The sequence below is a fragment of the Aplidium turbinatum genome, chromosome 3 (assembly GCF_918807975.1).
Source record: "Aplidium turbinatum chromosome 3, kaAplTurb1.1, whole genome shotgun sequence".
Lineage (NCBI taxonomy): Eukaryota > Metazoa > Chordata > Ascidiacea > Aplousobranchia > Polyclinidae > Aplidium > Aplidium turbinatum.
The window spans coordinates 15,948,090-15,966,328 of NC_137474.1; positions in this window are offsets into that span (position 1 = coordinate 15,948,090).

Consider the following 18,239-nt stretch of genomic DNA (forward strand, 5'->3'; position numbering starts at 1 on the left):
CAAATCCTTTTTAGAACTTCTAATAAGCTCCATTTTTGTCAATCATGATGGAGTCAGACATCCAGCTGTCTTGCATCAAGGTTTTTAGATTCATCCTCAAACATGTCATGTTAGTGTTTCTAAGAACAACTGCCAAACTCAACAAGTGTTGAACCACTTTCAACTACTGAGACCCAATTATGATCACTCGGTCATGTAACTGATACAAAATTAAACAATACCGGTACTTCAGCATATGTACAAGTAGTACATATTAACACACTTCCAGAGTGTGTGGTTGCTTCACCAAATGTAAATTCGTTTATGGCTTTGTTACATAAAAGTTTTCGAATCCGAGATATTGTGCACACTGCACACCCCACAATGTTTCTAATTTTCATGTTGTGTTTTGTGTTACCAGACTCAGTTCTGAAATATTTTCAAAACTGCAAAAGTTTGCAAAAAAGTGTTAAGCTTGTTCCATTTACTGGTAACATAATTATTTGTGTGAGCAGATGTTCTCGGTTAAGAATTTGAACAAAAACCGTTTGAGATTAAAGCTGAGCGACTCCCAAGATCTACGTGATATATTACACTTGTGTGACACCTTAAACTTAGAATCAGACTAGACCTGGGTGTAGAAACCAAGCTGTCAGTTTCATCCTGGACATTAGAATAGCTGATTGTCTGACAGAAAAGCAGGTACTGGTAACCTGTGCAGTCCAACTTATGATATCCCGTGATATGTATAAATACAATGAAATACTTAAACCTGCATATTGCTTTGTTGTATGAGAATAACATTAAGTAATACAATATTGCTATATATGCAGTTTTCTTTACATACAACAAGATTGTCAGAGGCTGTTGAGTGTTGGCCCATGGGCACTTCTGCATTATCAAATTAGGCCCACCTGGGAAAAAATTGGACACTCCTGTTTTAGGTGAAATTTATTGTTCAAAAACACGGGCAATTTCAAATGCAAGTCACTGTCCTGCCCGCTTTAGCATGTCTTTTCCAAAAAAGAAAAAAATCTTCACCGCAGCATTGGAAGGAATGGGGGTGTTGTATTTTGTAAAGCAATGTTATAAATCAGCACCAGGAAAGCTCTAAGACTTGCTTCTGTCTGAAAAAAAGGCCTACACAATTGACTTTTTCCGTATTGACATTTCATCAAAAATTTATTTTCAAAGTTGTGACTGGTATTGGTGTCACTCTTGTCAGTATCAACGTGGCTTGATGTTTCCCGCAATAGAAATGATTTCTGCTTTGATTTTTTTTTAGAACATTTGAAGTTCTGGGCAGAAAACAAAATCCTAACCCTAATCCTAGCCCCTACTCTTCTCCCCTCAACCTAACCTTAATCTGAACTCTGGCAACACCTTTCAGAAAAAATACTTTTTGATTGCAACCATGGCAATTAACATGGAAAAATAGCTTCTTCAAAATATGTAGGCTAACTGCGACTGTAAAAATATTATATATTGTATTATAAATGTTAATTATTCTCAATAAGGTGAGGTCATCGTCTTACAATGAGTTCAAGAAACAGTAACTAGACTAAAGACTATCTCTCAATGAGAAAAATAACAAAATATGCATTGTTGGAGTGATCAATGTAATCAAATACTTTAATTGTGAAAAATATTATCAAAATTAAAAAAATGTGATGAAAAATGTAATTAAAGTAGTTCAGCTTGGGGTAAAGTTGTAAACAATTGGGTACGGTAACCAAACTAAAGATTTAATGAAAGCAAGGAAAAGTTTCAAATAACTATTTTGTCTACTATTTATTTTGATTAAGACCAGACCTTAGATTCAACTAAAATCAGAATTTAGAAACAAACAATATTGATCCAAGGCTCTTCAACCTTGGAATCCCTGATTTAATTTTCTGTTTACCAAGGAACCCCCACAAACAAAAAAATTAGATCAAAACATTAAGATTCTTGTTAAAATAGCGTATATATAAATGAACAAGTGATGAAGCAACTATCAATGTTTTTTTTGGGGATTGACAGAACTCAACATCTTGTTTAACTAACTTGGAGTGTGACTGCAGCATAACCTAAAAATTCAGAATGACGAATTAATATACTGAAGCACAAAATCAATTTCTTCAAAAAATTAGGAACCTTTTAAACTCACGGAACACCATTACCGGTACATATCCTATTAAAGTGTACTGGTTTAGTACATAAATAATTCACCTTTACCGATATAGTAGGCTATATCAACTCTTTGTTCATCTCCAAATTCTAATGTGGTAAAATACCCCATTGACCAGGGGTGACAAATCTTTTTGCGGTCGCGGGCCACTTTGTCAATTACACATGAGTTTTGAGTTATCGGGCCACACAACTTTTTAATCGTAACCTACTATGAAATCTTTTAGAAGCGACCCAAGATATTATTCATGAAAAGTAACAAACGGCAGATGAAAGTAATAAAACCCACACAGTTGAAATTATCTTACGCAGAATCGAAACATACAACATTCATCGTCGTCGTTCATCCCCGTCGTTGTTCATCCTCGTAGTCGTCATCCCCTTCGTCGTTATTCATTCATCCCCGACGCCGACACACGCCCCATCGATCTAACACTATCAAGACAGGCATGGGTGCGCCTCAACCGTCTCCGTACGGGCGCCAGGCTTTTCCGCTTAACCATGCACCACTGGGAAATGGCCTCTTTCTCCTCCTGTGAATGTGGTGCCGAGGAACAGACCGCAGACCACATCATCAATGACTGCTCCATCTTCAAGCCACCTGAAGGAGTGGAAGGTCTGTGTGTCATGGATGATGAAACCAAAGATGGCTGCTCTCTTGTAGCCTTCCAGTGTAGTCCGGGAACATCGTAAATCTGGGGTGGTAAAAGGATACACCCTCAGCCCCAGACGCTCACACAACGATGACGATACAACAGTAAAAAATAAAAACAAATCAACTTGAGCAAAAAGGATAGAGCAACAGTACTTGCACTGATAATGAAAACAGTTTAATTTTCGAAGCGTTTGCTTTCATATGAGCATGATTTCTTCTTTTTTTGACTCTATCCATTTTGCTCAAGTTGACTGAATGTTTCGACCATTATGCTCCGAATCAACTAATCAGTTAATGAAACTTCTTTTTCAAACAACAAACAAAAGCCCATGCGAATCATACAGCTGAAGCTATCTAATGCAGCATTGAAGAATAAAATATTAAAAAATAACATTGAAGCATTGAATTTTTTTGCTTAGTGGGATTTTTGGAAAGTTTTTTGCTTGACTAAGCGTTCAATATTAGGTCGAACAGACAATAACTATTTGAGAGCGTGAGATGTCAAGTTTGGAAATTCTTCCTTTGATAAACATACACAATAAAATTCAAGCAACGGCTTGTTCACATCCATCGCTTTTAGCGTGTCATCACTCTGTAGTTTTATGAGTTCAAGTTGGAGCTCATAGGGTGCAGAAGCAGGTGTAACATTGAAGGGGATAGAAAAGACATCAAGCTTCAGTTCTTTGCTTTTGATATCCTGAAATCTAACATTAAAACTTTCCAAAAGACTTGAGCAATACATTCCAAAGCATATTGAGTACATGAAGTTGGATTGTGTTTTTTCAATGTGGGAAGATATGTGCAATTGTTATCTTTCAACTAATTTCCCCAAAGGCTCAGCATAGACATGAAAGATTTGACCTTGGAAAATATCGAGTGCAACAGTCGATCTGGCCCTTGAAGTTGTACATTTAAGTGGTTTCAATACATAGTGACATCTACCATAAATCCTAAATCACACAACCAATTTTTATCTTCCAGCAGTCAGAAGACACTTCTTCAAATTCATAAACTCAGGGCAAGAAAAAATTCAGGGCAAGAAAATAGCAAAGAAAAGGTGTACCAGTGAAGGCATAAAACAGCTTTGAGATGTCTTTTGTCTTTAATGCATGAGCGATTGTCAAATTGTATTGCGGGCCGCAGGTTTATCACCTCTGCTATTGACCCAAAAACATAAACCTTATAGTGATTTCTCTAACCACAAATATTTAGTGAAATAACCTGAAACACGAATTTCAAAATAAACAGGCTAATGTTTGTTTCAACTCAAAAACTGAAATGGCACAGGTAAGAAGATTGCTAATTGCTATCCCTATTTCTGCACTAAAAATTAGACCAAAACCGCTTTTCAGATTGCAGCAATCAGCAAATGTTTTCTGCCAAGGCTAACCTTAACCCACTGATTGGTAAGTCCGCATAATTTATGTAAAACCGAGATTAAGATAAAAATATCAAGCATAGCTGTCTGTTTGGCTTATAATGTATGGTAAAAAATGCCCTACACCCAATATGATACTTCTGTAATTACGTAATGAAATGAGGGCTTGTTGGAGTTTGTCAATGTCCAACAATCAAATTTACAATTAAAAATGCTATGCATTTTTAAAATTGCATTCTTATAATACATTGCATAAAACTATGTGAAAGTTATAGCATATATATACGGCAGTGGCTATTTGACCGGCGCCGGTCTTTGAATCTGAAACACTATTTGACCGTCATTACGTCATTGTCCAGTCACTTTTTTTCTTTTTCTCTTTCAAAGCAAAAGATGAGAAGCGCGCATATAAGTTCTGAATCCAACCATTTTATTCAACTCGGTATGTGGCGCGTATGGTACGTCGCCGCTTCCTATTCTAGAGGGACTGAGTTCGATACTACCCAGAAGCGATCTTTTTTTTTAACTAAATTTTGACCCAAAGTGCATTTTGTTGAGAGCAAAAATGTATTGCTTCGTTCGGCAAACACGGTCACATCAATCAATCATTTTATTTTTCGTCATTAACGCGTCCGGGATGAAAAAGATATTAACTACAAAAATCGATACATATAGACCTCCCAGCACGTTAATGAACGGGAAGACGTGGCAAAACCTTGAAAAGTTTAAAACGTGCCTGAATTGAAAAATTATGTAGGCTATATACCGTATCAGTAGTTAGCACGGCCACAATCGGAAAATTACCCAGAGAAATTCTCAAATTCCAGCAAATTAAAAAAACTCTAACTTTATTACTCACATTTGAAAAGACATAAAAAATAATTAAAAACTGACTAAAAAATGCACTTCGTGTCAAAATTTAGTTAAAAAAAATAAATAAAAAAAAGGAACGCTTCTGGGTAGTATCGAACTCAGTCCCTCTAGAGTCGGAGGCGGCGACGTATCGCATGCGCCACGTTGCGAGTTGAGTGAGATGGTTGGATTTAGAACTTATATGCGTTTCTCGTCTTTTGCTTTGAAAGAGAAAAAGAAAAAAGTGACTGTATAGTGACGTCATGACCGGTCAAATAGTGTTTCAGATTCAAAGACCGGCGCCGGTCAAATAGCCACTGCCTACACAATAAATTAGCTGAAGGGTACAATTCATCAGAAAACTGATGACCTGATCATGCACTTTGGTTTAAAAATTGTACGGTAGCTGTAATACAATATAAGCTTATAAGGATTTTTACAATTGCCATAAATTTTCAAGACAAAGATTTTCAAGGATCAAGAACATTTTAGAGAACATTGGTAGAGAATTAAAAAACAATCTTAATTTTTTAAGAATGTTTGTCTCTAATTAAGACCTGCTTCTATCGAGTACAGTAGCCTAGCATAATTCATAAAAAAGTAGTAGCTTACCCTAGTGAAATATAGGAACAGTGGAATATCAGGACGACTCACTTTACTGATTTTTCTTGCGATATGAATCTCTGGAGAGTCACTTCAAAATTCAAAAATTTACAGAACAGGAAAAATTTTTTTTTGCTTTTGCAGATTTATTCCTTTTGCAGATTAGGTTTATTCCCGAAATGCTATATTTTGCTTAAAATTTTGAGTGGTAGAACATCAACAGAACCTTACTGCTACATTGTGAAGCTACCTCTTGTTATCGCTGTAGAATGAAGTCCAAAGCTGCATTATTATGACTGGAATAGTATTACATAATCATGATATCACGTATTTCTATACATTAATTTTGGCAATACACACTTTGTACACATGCAGACAGGTCGCATATGCTGCACTTGGGTATGCGACATACGGTACAGTATGGCGCTAGACCACAAGCAGTATGGTAGTAGCACCAATTTTTTTCCTAACACTATAACCCTCGATTTTTGAGTGAGCAATCTTCTATTTCTACCATCCCTAGTGAAATGCAACCATCACACACAGTAATACAGCCATAAAAACAGATCAGGAAAATGATGTCAGTATAGCCTAAAACCTGAAATATTTTATCAAAGTTACTTTAGTCTAACCTTGTGGAACCTGCAACAATAGTTCTCATCTCTACACAAGCCACATTCACCTATTTGAAGTAGCTCACAAAACCCTATTTCACTAAACGCTCTTCAAGATCCACTTAAAAAGTGCTTTTGTTTTGATGTCGTCGTAGTAACTTTGCTTGAATAGCATGTAGCATACGCCACCTAGCAGCAAAGTCGATGAATATTATAGTTGGTTTCCTGGCAAAATAAAGGCACAATAGCATATTAACATGGGAGTCCAAAGGCCTTTATTGATCAAAGACCAAGATATATATAGTATAAGCGCCAGATATGTACACAAACTGCTATGTTTTTGCAATCTTTTTCTTCCCAATTGAAGGAAGGATAAGGATTTTACTTTTTTAGTGCAGCAGGAAATTACGCAACCGATTTACATTACACAGAGCACCACGAGAAATTCAGTGTGCTCGAGGCCGTGTTAACTGCCCCCGTAGCCTCTGGCCAAGGAGGCCCCACGGATGTTTAGGAGACCACTCATTTTCATTATTTGTTTATGATTGAAGAAAATCACCTCTTTACCAAAATTGTATCATTTTAATATGTTTAATGTTTTTTGGCTGTTTGAAAAAGAAAAATTCTGCTCAAGTCTTCCTTTTTCTAAAAAAAGTAACACCCATGCAGTTTGGCAAACAAAGACCACAGTTATGGTGATTGCAACAGTGTGTATTGTTTTAGAGCTCGGGGTCTTTTAAGGGCCCGTGGCAGTTAAAAAAGCATGCATAGCTTCAGAAACGAAATAAGTGAGAAAATTTTTTTTACACACAAAATATAACATAGCCTACCGTAATTAAAATAAACTCAAACGTTTTCGACACGTATGTGTTTTCAGTTCAGAATGTCGTTACAGACAGTTGTAGTGCAAAGTCAAATTTATCTTACGATTTTTCATTTTATGTAGCCTATAGCCTATTGCAGATTTAGGCTAATACCTGGTGAGGACACACATAGGCTACCTACGTGTCGAAAATGCTTGAGTTTATACTTTATTTTAATTATGTTATACTTTGTGTGTAAAAAAAGTATGTTAAACCAGCTAAGGTCACGCTGTTTTATTTCTCTTTTTCTGAAAAGAGTATAGGCTACTAATAAAATAACTAAAATCTACTTCTTCAGGCATGTCCTTTGGTTTAGGCTACCAGCTATGATGGTGTTAAAAACTTTATTGAAAAAATGAGTAGGATATCCACTTAAATAAAACATGCGTTGCAATTTTTTGATTTCTTTCATAAACAACTGATCATCACAACACACCAAACGAACACGAGATAACAAAGACAAGAAAAAACAAGATTTTCATTTGTTAGGGCACAGAGCGTTATAACTATAAGCAAGCCAGTGTGCATTGCTTGCACAACGTCCACTGACAATGTCTCGATCGACCAATTTAAAATCATCTCTCGAGAAAGATCTGAATTTCAGACTAAGATCATGGAAGGTTAAGAATCAAACGTAGTAATCCGTTTCTCAACCGGCAGTTATTCGCTCATCGTTCTTTTTGTGTGTGTTCTAATTGTTTGTCACATGGTTCCTCCATGCCTGGTAGCCTACAGCTAAGGTAAACCATTTTAAAAGTAGGTGGGCCTAGAGATGCACCAGTCAAAGTCAATCCAACATATCGGGGGCAAATTTCGTCCCCCAGACCCTCCATGACATTGTTGCATTCCTATACTTGCAATCGTTTACATATGACCATAGAGAATAATTATATTGATTTATAGCTTGCTCTACCAATTGCACGCAACCACACCCACACGTGCTGCCCACCAATAGTGGGCTCAACAGAAAAGTTTGAAGATTGGATTTCATCATTGAGCTTTCAAAGATTAAACTAGTGGGTAGCCTACATATCAAATTTTTTTTTGGAACTCCCTCTCTGATTTGCTGTTTTCGCTACCTTTTCAAAGAAATTTGGCTTTCGAAAGTGGGTGGGCTCCCAGAAAGGCCCAGGCCCCAGAAAGGCCCAGGCCCACCCAGAAAATAAGGTAGGTGGGCTCAGGCCTCAGGCCCACGTGGTTTCTTTTATGCCTGTACTACACCTCATGTGATCTGTTTCCCGCCGTATATTTTACTCGTAATCATTCTTGTATCACTTGTTCAGTTTGTGTTTCTCAGTCCGGAGAGTCATTACAGTTGTAAACATATTAAAATGAGTGTCTCCTAAACATCCGTGGGGCCTCCTTGGCCGAAGGCTACAGGGGCAGTTAACACGGCCCCAAGCACACTGAATATCTCCTGGTGCTCTGTGTAATGTAAATCGGTTGCGTAATTTCCTGCTGCACTACAAAAATAAATATAAGGGCCCACTAGTGGATTTCGTGCGGGGGGGAGCAAGTTAGTGGCCCTGATTGTGCTACTCCCATTTTGATTTCTCTTTTTTGACCCTCATTTTTCATACTTAGGCAATCTTTTTAACTCAACTATTCTCATTTGTTCTATCACCCGTAATTAGAAATATGAAAAACGATTTTATTGCTGTCCTCTTTGAGATATTCAATATTAATAAATATTATTATTATTAATTCAATATCTGTGATGTTACATAAGCCTCAAAAGGGGGGGTGAAAGTTACAGCACCTCTTTGGCCACCATACCAGTCACATCATTTTATTTTGTCCTTTCGATCCAATGCTGGAGACAGCAGCAACAAACAAGGTTCGAACAACTAAATAATTGAACCATAGGCACACGAAGCCGAGCAACGTGATCAAGTTTAACATCTTCAAGTTTATTATATTTATTATTATTGTAACTGTCTCCGCCGCCAGTGTAGCCAAATCGTTTGGCATCCGCTGGCTTCGATCAGTCTTTCAACAGGGTTGATAGGATATCCATTCTGTTTTGCCTTTGTGATGTTTTGCAATCGATGGAGATGTGGTGTGCTGAGCAGGGATCCCAGGCCAGCTTTTCTGATGTCAGATCTCAGCAGTTGTAATAAGTTGGTACGCTGACGTCCGGTTCGGCCTTGGTACTTTTTGCTGCCAATTATTGCAAATTCAAGGGCTTTCTGGGGAGGTGAGTCCTGGTGAAGTCTCAGCGTAGTTTTGTGTAGTTTTGCGTAGTTTTGTCTACGCGTAGTTTTGTGTTTATGTAAATGTAATAAACTTGAAGATGTTAAACTTGATCACGTTGCTCGGCTTCGTATGCCTATATGGTTCAACAAGACAAACTCTCTACCGAAGCTCTATTAAACTAAATAATTCTAAGAGGAAATTTCAAAGTTTGAAACCCCAGTTTGAAGTTTGAATAATACTGTAATATGGCAGCTCAGCGAGTGACTATTTTAAAGAACAGCTTTCTCTTTTATTTTAAACTTGCTCTTCTTGCTGCTGTTATTACTACGATTTTGTGATTCTATTCACGTACCTCGCCTGCTGCCTGTCACGTAACAATTGTTACCGGCTGTTCAGCAGATTGGCTCTTGCTTGGTTCTTGAGTGGTGGCAGTGCATACAGCAGTGGGTCAACTGGGTCATTCAATGTTTCAAGGATATAATGTAGATTAAACTCAACGAAGTCTACTTAAGTAATACAGTAAGTAACCAGTGGTTTGACGACTATCTCTGGCTGGAGTATTCAGAAGCTAAGGATGCCACATTTTGTTTTCCCTGTCGAGTTTTCAACAGCTTGGTATGTTATAGTTCTGTTAATATTAGTTAAAGATGCTCCACCGGTGTTAAATGATTTTTTATTCTTAATGTTTCTTTATCCTATCCACGAATATTTTATGCGCAATATAATTACAATAAAGTTTAAAACACAAAATAAGCGAAAAATTATATTATAGACGAATTAAGATGCAAAAAATGCAGTATGACGAAATAATGCAACTAAAGTCAATATGTTCCTACGTTTATTAGACGTTAAAATACGTTTCACTAGTAGTAAAATTCTTTTCTCATTCTTTTATTTCTGAGGATATTGCGTTGCTTATTGCCTATAAATTGTAACACTTGCGTCCCCGCGAGCAAGACTGTGCATTTTTAACGTTGTAGGGCGTTGAATCGATATAAAATCAGCAGATTTAGCTGGATGGGGTTGGTGTTTTAATTGATTATTTTTACTTTCAATGAAGCTTGTTTTTACGTCTAATAAACGTAGAAACATGTTGACTTTAACTGTATTGTTCCGTCATACTGCATTTTTGGCATCTTAATAAGAAATATAAAAATTGTTCTCTAATGTTGTGTTTTAAACTTATCATTTGATATTGTGCATTTTCCTGATGAAATCTTAGTGGATAGGAAGAAAAAATATTAAGAATAAAAAATCATTTAGCACCGGCTGAGTATTTATTGCAGTTGAGCTACGCCCGGTGGCCGTCACAGTATATTTATTCCATTAACTTTTATCAGCCTCAATTCTCACAATGTCATAGGTTACGCAATACGCATGTAACCGCCTCTGCGTTTGATATATCTACTGTACTATGTTTTGACATCTGTATTTTCCAAGCATGGAAAAGCGTTTTCACAGCGTTTCATTACAGTATTTAATAATTTCTCTGTCAACTAACAGACTAGTCAAAATAATGAGGCATATTTAACTAACAGACTGTTGGATAATCAGAAAGTGCATTTGTAAAAAATGGTTTTTCAATCTGAAAAACAGCTACGCAGAATTTCGCTAGCTATGGCAGTTGCAAGTCCCATACGGAATCAAACTGTGATTTATTTTGAATTTTATTTTTTTCAACAGATCAGACATATCAAAAATGTGGGACTTTTGGTATAGGCTATATTGCAGTATACAATAGCAGTAGAAAACAAGAGAAATTAAATAATATATCACTGTCTTGCACCAGTGGCGTAGCCAAGGGGTGGAGGCTTGGGGGTTGCAACCTTTCAAATTGATTTTACAGATGTTAATACATTGTTTGCAAGAAATCGACTTCGAGTGATGGGTAGTACCAAATTTAAGTCATAAGTAGAGTAGACAACCGGAAACAGACATTGCCGTCGGCTGCAGCGTGGGTCAGGTGTACGTCGGAAGGCGTACATCGATGCATAGCGCTCAAGTCCGCTTTCCCACAATGCAGGATAAAGATAACAAAAACAAAACAAACAAAGCTTTAGCCTATCGTCGTCGTCGTGTGAGCGTCTGGGGACGAGGGTCTATCCTTTTACCACCCCAGATTCACGATGTTCCCGGACTACACTGGAAGGCTAGTAGAGAGCAGCCGTCTTTGGTTTCATCATCCACGCAGACCTTCCACTCCGTTAGGTGGCTTGAAGATGGAGCACTGGAGCAGTCATTGATGATGTGGTCTGCGGTCTGTCTTTAGCCTATGATGTAATTTCACGTCAAACTGTGCAAGGATGCAAGCCATCTGTAATTGCTGACATCGCTTGTTCGATCTAGATTAACGTCTAAACAGCTATGCGTTATACAAAACTTGAATATATCAGAAATAAAGTAACTTCATTCTCTCAAAGCTTTTTGTTTGACACTCATCAAGATGTATGATTTCCATGACGTTACATTTTCTAAACTTTGGGTTGACTTTAAAGCATAAAAGTTAGTGACTTACCGGAAAAAGATCGCATTTTAGATCAACCAAGGAGAAAATTGATAGATAATAAAACTGTAATAATCTCGCAAAAAAACCAATCAACCTATGTCTCTAAAACAAAGTTTGCCTAATTTTAAACGAAACTGCATTAAAAGAGCGAGTTTTGCCAATACCAAACATTCAAATGTCTCAGCCTGGAATTAGCAACAAGAAAATATAGAGACTTAGCTTTATTTCCGAAACATGCCGAAGAAAACATGATCTTATTCTTTTGCTATGCCACCGGACAGCACCATTTTACAGGAATATTCATACTCACAATTTTGTTGAAAATGCTCTCAGAATGCACCAAACTGAAAGTAATTTTTCAAAATTTTCGGTGGGAGGTCCCTCAGAGCCGCCGCCGCTAAGTGTCGCCTTCGGCGAACACGCCATCGGGCTTCGCCCGCCGGCCGTCAACACCCCCCCTTTCAAAATTCCTGACTACGCTACTGTCTTGCACTGTCAAGATTTTTCCCCCCATTGTTGAAGGTCTGGCGGCGCCACTGTATACACATTCGTTTGTTTTAGACACCGCGAAAATGTTTTCTACGAGTTTGTTCAAACACTTTCAGCTTGTAAATGCATCCTTCACAAATAGTTGACTATGCTTTTCTGGCACAGGCTTGAGTGTGACGTTCTATAATGAAGTTGTCAGATCCAAAGCCTAGGGGTAGGGGAGGATGAGGTAAGTTGAGCCACTTTTTACTTAAACGCTTCTACTAAGAAAACCGCTTGGTTTACAATAAAATTGAAAGTGGCAGCATAATGGTTGATGCTTTGGCCTTAAATTTAACAAAAAAAATGTTTTCATAACTTATAAGAATATTGAAAAAAAAACATGTTTTAAATATTATGTCATTTTGGCTCAACTTACCTACCCTAAGTGGTAAGTTGAGCCTACATATAAAATGCTATGCAATACATGTGTTCACGAAATTATTGCCCAGCTATTTGTCCCGAATTGTAACATGGACTGTGACGCAATGGTGACGTCATCATTTCGATGCACTGTCATGCTGGAGCGACAACCTCTCATTATTTTTTCTCTATTCACTAGCTCGTGTTTTCGCTGCTTGGCGAAAACGTGGTTCGGCCTTTTACGATGTGCAAATCGATCGGACGGACGTATTAGACTAGAGTGTGCAGTGACTATTCCACTTCACAATTGATCCCGTCTCTTGTTGACAATATATAATTTTCACTCAACACATGTGGAACTTGAATCGAAAGTTAGGAAGAAGACAGGTTGAGTAGCAGTTAATACATAGCTGCTACCAGGAAAAAAGAACAACATGTGAAAGGATAAATTTATTTTGTTGTGACTGTTCGACTTTGAAATTGCGCACTTTCCAACCGACAAATCTGCCACTTTTTCGTTGATTAAACGTCAACAGACGTTGAATCAATGTAGTACTAGCAGATCGTGTTAACTAAGCTGCAGAACAGAAAATAAAACGATGAATTAATACAGCACAATCCTGATTAAATAAACCTCCAAATGTGAATTTTCTAAATCAATTTCGTTGTCTGTCAGATCTTAACTTATTCAATATGCCACTGATCAAGAGAGCGTGGAAACCGGAATTTCTGCTGACTGCAGAAAGTTAATCCAAGTGGTCGTGTGAGGAAAATTTTTCACGACATATTTACGTCGTGTCATGTCATCCTCTTTAAGAAAAGCACACTCATCGTCTTCTTTAAAGACAAAGGACAACTTTTCCTCGGACTTTCCAGACACTTTTCTTAAAAACTTTGCCTCAATTTCTCCATCTTCGTTGAAGCATTCGATTTTACCAATGTAATGCACAGGTCAGGTTTTCCCTTGCATGTTGCTAGTAGGCTGCAGGCTGAGGTTACACTGCAAATAAGTTCAAACTTCAATAGACCAATAGACAAATTATTTTTCCAGAGAGTTAGACTATTAAAGAGTAAAATACAGTTTGTTAGCTATTTAATGACTACATAAATCATCACTTAACACTGGCAGCTGAAGTGAGGTAAGTTGAGCCGGTGGCTCAACTTACCTCAAGGCCGCCATTAAAAGTTATACGGAAATTTCTCCAGTCATATTTGAGCTAGCAAGCTCACTTTAATAGTTTCTGAATAAGCTAACATTAGTGATTACTGTTATACATATCAATACTGGTGAATGCCACAGACATTTTGTACAAACAAAAAATATTTTTTTTTAAAAAGTTCAAAAAACTTCCCAAAATCACTAAAAACAGTTTTTCTGTCTTTCTACAATACAAAGACCTATAATCTTTACAGAACAGCTCCATATAAGATAAAAGGTCAGGTAGGTGGCCTCACCTTCCTCAGTGGTTATCACCTTCGGCTCTGGTGCTGGTAGCACTGGGTTCGATTCCAGGTCGGGTCATACCAAAGACTTTAAAAATGTACCGATTGTGTTCTTTCTTGCATAACGCAGTGAGGATAAATCGGGTAATAATCTGGTGACATATCACCTGCTTCCAATCTGCCTTGAGCCAGCATGGAAGCAATACGGCTCATAAAATCACATAGAACCCTGTCAAGTAACCCATGTTGATGCGCAATCTGCTGCAAGCGGAGATAGCGAATGATTATTAGGTGGCAGTAGCAAGTTGATGCGATTTTATTTTTCGAGTTATGGGGATGGCTCAACTTACCCACTGGCTCAACTTACCCACTGGCTCAACTTACCTCACCTTCCCCTACTTTCTTTTGAATCCTATCCACCGGCATACCTCAAAATTTGCGCTTACATAACGCCCAACCACGTTTCTATTTGAAATAACAAGCAAAAGGTTGGCAATTGTTTGTAAACTCCGACAGAGGTCATCGCTTTGTTTTGACAATAGGCTAAAAGTAAAATTGGTTGAGATGTTGTCCTGCAGTACAGTATTACTTTTTAATTTAAACAGCATTTTTGGACATCACAAGAGTGTTGTTAAAAGATTTAAATATTTCCAATAAACAACATATTAATACTAATACATATTAATGACGTCAGATGCGGAAGATCACGCAGCGCAGTGGCGTAGCCAGGAAAAAATTTTGGGGGGGGGCAAATATTTGATGAATTGAAGAGAACGACAAAGTGTTTAATTTGAGCCATCGCCACCTGATGTGCAGTGGTGTATCCTGGTGGGTTGAGCAAGGAAAGCAATAAAGCTGGTGGGGGTTAGAGCGTGCCGAAGGCACGCGTATTCTAGGGGGGTCCGGGGGCATGCTCCCCCGGAAAATTTTTGCAAAATTACACTCAAATAATGGATTAATGCGCTTTCTGAAAACACTTTTAAGGTAATATTTGTATGAAATTTATTAGCAGATAAACAGCTATTAACTTATTAAAGGTAGAAACTTACACACGAACGGGCAAAAACTTGTTAACTTACACACGAACGGGCAAAAACTGCGGCTAAAATTAGAGAACACCAAAAACTCAGCTACACAAAAACTCAATAACTACAAAAAACCCAACAGAGTAAGCCATTCTGAAATTGCTTTTACAAATTAGTTAAAAGAAACGTAAATCGCGTAAATTTTGCGCGATTTACGATTTGCAAAATTTATTGGTGTCTTTCTGTGTGTCTAAAACAAGTCCTTGGGGGTGTTAATAGCCAGATGTCTTGGAAAACGTTATAAATTTCTACAAATTTTATTATATTTTCAACAAAGGAATCAACTTTGGAATCTAAACTTGGAAAATTTGGGGGGGCCATGGCCCCTTTCGCCCCCCCCCCTGGCTACGCCTATGACGCAGCGTAACAATTAATACAACACAACAATAAACAACAACATAAATATTCAACTGTAAAAATTCTGCTGGTGAAAATTGTTAAATAGCGATGTCGCAAATTTACAGAGTGTGCTATATAACTATCAGTCAATGGCGGGCAAGCAACAACGCACAAATATAACTGGCATTTCTGTATCAAGTTCTTATTAAAACCGAAACAGAACAATTGATGTAAAATCTTCAGTCAACTATTAGATCACAATCTGCGGTGTTGAAACAGCTGCTGGCCTTTGTGCTTGTTGTCAAAGAGTAAACTTAAATAATGACATTGACTTACTGTTTGCTTGCATGACTAAACGTAAGGTTTTCGAGCATATAAATTTATGTCCAAAATAAAATAAAATATGAAGAAAATCCACCACATAGTTTGGTGTAATGTGCAGTGCTGTATATTGTTTTCAATGTGTTTAAATTTCAGTTGTTTTGAAGAAGTTTATTGTATATAATTTGAAAGCAAAACCAACTGTTGACACACTAAGCTAATCAAGGACAAAATCTTTGATCCGTCAAATCTTTTGTCAAACTCTGCAACTGCGTTTCTAATTTATAATCGAATCGAAAGGACAAAATTCAATTCATTATATGATACATTGATACGTAACCAATCACAGAAAAGTACCAGATTAAAAGGTCACCAACTCGGGTGTTGACACACTTGATCAGCAGAGCCACACGGCTACTAAAGGTTCTATCATTCTTGAGTCTCTTCTTGATACCGGTTTGTAACGTGTTTAATTGAATTTTATTCTTGCTCTCTTTGGGTTTATGTGGGAACGAAAGTTCATAAATTGTGAGCAAGCAAATCCTATTAACGACCATCACTAATTTCACTTTTATTCGGTTGTCTCGCCTTCTTTACGTTTGCTAACTTGTGGATAGTCATCCTCAAAACCACTGACACAAAAATGACTTTTGTTACCAGAAATTTTCTAATGTTCAAATTGGTTTGTTCTATTGAAAATAATTAGCCTATTATCTCTTCCTTCTTGTGTCATACGATCTTAACCCAAGGCATAAGAAAATTTAAATATAAAAGTTTGGCATTAATTATACCAATGTGTCTCATTTGAGCATGGAGAGGATTTCACTGGTACTATAAACTATAAAGTATAGAGAATGTCATAAAGGGAAGAGGTGCGTCATTCGTAGCATTGTCTTTCTCAGCACCAAAAAACAAATACCATGTCGATGTCAGTATTAAAAGCACTTCAGCATTTCAAGTATTGACGTTACATTAAGAGATTTTAAGAATCGATCTTTGAAAATTTGAGAAAAAATTGTATTTGTGTCACAAGCATAAGTTTTGGATGTCGAAAAAATGTTTGTGTACGCACAAAGAGTAAAATATAATTCTTGGTATTCTGATGATAATTGGGGCCATTTGATTTCATTCTAAACAGCATGTCTAGACAGAGGAGGCTTTCAGAACAATCGGTGACTGTTACAAATTAGGATCCACAGTCGATGTTGTTTAATTGCTTTTGTTACAATATGCACCTACAGTAGCTTGTTGCTAAATTAAAGTTTTATTTAAAGCTTTTTTGTCTTATCTTTTGTTACTACAATGCTTTAATCTCTTTCGGTTAATTGTAGGTTTATTTCATTCCAGCAGAACCGTCTAATTTGTAATGGCGTTTTTATATCTCCATTTTCCATCTCAGTTTCTGAAAAAAACATTTTTTCCGTTCTAATCACCTTTTGGGTCGAGAAGATTTAATCTTCAAATGACTTTTTGACATCGACCAACCTGAAATCAAAGAAAATATTCTTGAGAGTTTTTCCAAGGTTTTCAAAATCCAAAATTTAAAAAAGTGTTTCAAAAAAGTACGTAGATTCTTTTACTATCAGTTATTTGATTTGAGAATGGAGACAATTATGTTGTTTGGCAGTTGCCACACGTTTTTTATAGAAACAGAAGCGATAATGTGGTGACAATGTGACAAAGAACTTAAAAATAATGTTGCTACCAACGCTATACTTTTGTGTAGTGTGCAGACAGAATCGGAGTAAGCTCATGATCTATTTGTTCATTGCTCTGTCACTAAGAATCTAACAGCAATGAAACTAAACAAAATCTTTATCAGTATGCAGGCTAAGAACTAGATGCGCAAGAAGTAGGTAAAAAACAAACCATTCTTCAGTTGCCTACTTCTATGCTTTTTATTTGGTTGGTTTCCTAAAAAAATTTCATGCGAAATCAAAATAGTTGGTTTATGTTTTCCATACAACACAAATTTAACATCTACTAGACTGGCTTGGTCTCAATGGAGACTCATCCTTGGTCATCTATATTCTGTAGGTTACTGTACCTTTAAGTTTTATTTGAACTCGACAAATGCAAGAAAAAGCTCTAGGACTAGAATTTTTCGATTGTTTTGTCGAACCTGACTTATCTCGCATTTGGTAAGTGCCAGTGGCGTTCTAAATTTCATGAAACGAATTTTTGCACTAAAAATGAATTTGAAACAAAACTAAGTCAAAACAAAATTATTTCGGGTGCGAAAGAAACCCGTAAGCTTAGATGATTTAACCTGTAAATCGCCATAGAACACGTGCCATGACAGACATCTTGAATCTTTCGACGTTTTATGAGTTGTGAAATTTGGT